At 28.0% G+C, this 2,471-nt stretch overlaps 1 long non-coding RNA gene across 1 annotated transcript; it reads left to right on the forward strand.

Annotated features, from left to right (window-relative positions):
• Positions 1 to 1,470: 1,470 nt before the first annotated feature.
• On the forward strand, positions 1,471 to 2,471 carry LOC128555236 (uncharacterized). Its single transcript, XR_008369905.1, has 3 exons — positions 1,471 to 1,589; positions 1,701 to 2,386; positions 2,457 to 2,471. It is a non-coding gene; the product is annotated as an uncharacterized LOC128555236 (long non-coding RNA).

Consider the following 2,471-nt stretch of genomic DNA (forward strand, 5'->3'; position numbering starts at 1 on the left):
ACATGGCCCAACCATAAAGATTATTGGCGTCGAGGTACATAATGTATTTGCTGTCAAGTTTAGGATCATAATATTTCATATATTCATTGTTTGCTTTACTGTATCTGTTTGAAATATAACTTATTCCTCCTCTCAGTCCCTTTTCAATAAAAAGATACATATCAATATCAGTTATTAAATCTAACTTAATTCCAGTCATTTTTAACATTGCATCCCAAGCTAAACCAGGGCTACTAAAATAATGACAAGGATCTAATTTGTAGTACTCCAAACATAGTTTTCTAAAATTTTCAAATACATCAGCTAAAAGTAATACGTCAGTTTTTAAATATAGATCATGATATTCTCCCATTGTTTTAATTTTAAATTTATTCCAAACATTTTTAGCATGTTCATATTCGTTGTCAGATATGTGTGTTTCATTTAAAATTGAATAAAAATCTTCTTTAGGAGGTAATTTTGTTTCTTTGAATTTTTTTAATGAATCCATGTAATCATATGGATAAACACCTTTTGTCTTTAATAATTCTATATTTTTATCAAATTTTTGAGATAAATATTTAAATTCTGGAATATTTTTTACTAAGTTATCCAATGATTGAGAGTAGTATTAAATATAGCGTTTTTGGCATTTTAACCCCATTTGACCTTTTGACCACCTCTAAAAAACCGACTAATGTCAGACAAATTAAAATACTTTAAAAACCACAGATTTCAAACATACTATTGTGTAAATCTCCGGTATAACTGAATGAAAATATTGTAATGTAACAGGTTTGAAAGGTTCGGAATATTGTATATTCTATAAATCATTGTTTAATATGCTACGTAGAAAGATGATAAACTGTAATACTTGAAAATATTGAAAGTTGCTGAATTGTCAAACCTGTCACAAAACATGTAGCCCAAGGGTTAAACAGGTATACTTAGTTGTTTATATCATTTACTTCCGGGATCAAAGTTAGATATGTTAAGGAAAAAGTCACGACGAATTGTGTAATTTTACATAGCGGCTAAACTGCTTAATTAAATATATATGCTGAAATATAATTATCTACGGTCAGAGTCAGTTAGATTGGGAGTTAGAGAGAAAGATGGGTTAAAAATGCTAGATTGAAAAGGTCACCTTTACTTAATAATATCTAGCTAAAATGTTATGTTTAAATATTAAAGACTGTTGCTATGATAAATAAAACTGGTTAAAAGGTTATGTTTGTTGTATTGAATGGCCACGCTACGTTACAATATTACTTCCTTATTTTACTCATTCATAAACTAGCGTAAATATTTACCACAGATTTCAAACAGACTATTGGGTAAAAAACACTCAACTGATAAAAATCAATTGGTTTTCTATACAGTAAAAAAAGATATACCGATATCGCTTTTGTGTTATAATAATAGCAGTACGTGACATTTTCTGAAAATGATAATGAATTCAGTTTTATAAATAACTGACACATTTTTGGAAAACTGTAATACTGGTTTACTGTTTACTAATACTAGAACATTCGTTGTGTTAAGTCACGTAAAACTTTGTAGCAGTTTAGTATTTGGCGTAAATGAATAAGGATATAAAGATTAAAAATGTAAGTGTTGTTCCATTTTCTTTTACTGACTTTGAAAAAATGTGTTTTTGACAAATAAATATTTCTTTACTTTGTAGTGCTATTAAAATTTATTTTATTTATTCATTTCAGGAGTTTTGAAGAGTTCTTTAAAGATATTGATTGTCTTACTGTGGCTTTGAGAGAGAAATACCCTAACGACCCTGATGTGCAGAAATGGAATGAAATATACTGCAAAAGATACTATGATCTTCTCATTCAACATATTTGGAATCCAGACGAATTTCAAATACTTCAAGAAGAGAACACTAGATTAAAACAAGAATTACAGACTTTAAAACAAAGTACTTCTAAAACAATGACGTCGTCCATATCAAAACAAACGAAATATGATAAAATTAGAAAAAATATTCAACAATCATATTCAGAAGAAAGAAGGTTAACTTGCGACTGTGATTACTCTGGAGAACCAACGATTGATTTATGTATTAAAGCTTTGGGAACGTATGACAAATTGATCAGCTCTGATAAACGGAATGTAGTTTTAAATTCTGCGAACAAAGGACATGTTTTAAAAGATTTAAAAAAACTTTCAAGAAAGGAAAAGAAAGGATTTATGGATATACTAAAAAATCATGGTTTCGTTTATTCATTATCACATTGCAAATTTTTAATACGTTTATATGATTTTGCAATGACTCATAATAAAATATTACATTGTGCTTTATCTATTGAGTATATTTGTCAAAATTTTACAATCATTAAGAAAATCTTTCAAGAATTGACTTGGTGAATACAAATAAGTCACTCAACCGAGGGTTATATTATAATCACATGCACGAATGAACATCATAATATTACGTTTTCCTTGAAATCATTCAACCGTAGGATTATATTATAATC

The sequence above is a fragment of the Mercenaria mercenaria genome, chromosome 1 (assembly GCF_021730395.1).
Source record: "Mercenaria mercenaria strain notata chromosome 1, MADL_Memer_1, whole genome shotgun sequence".
NCBI classification, from domain to species: domain Eukaryota; kingdom Metazoa; phylum Mollusca; class Bivalvia; order Venerida; family Veneridae; genus Mercenaria; species Mercenaria mercenaria.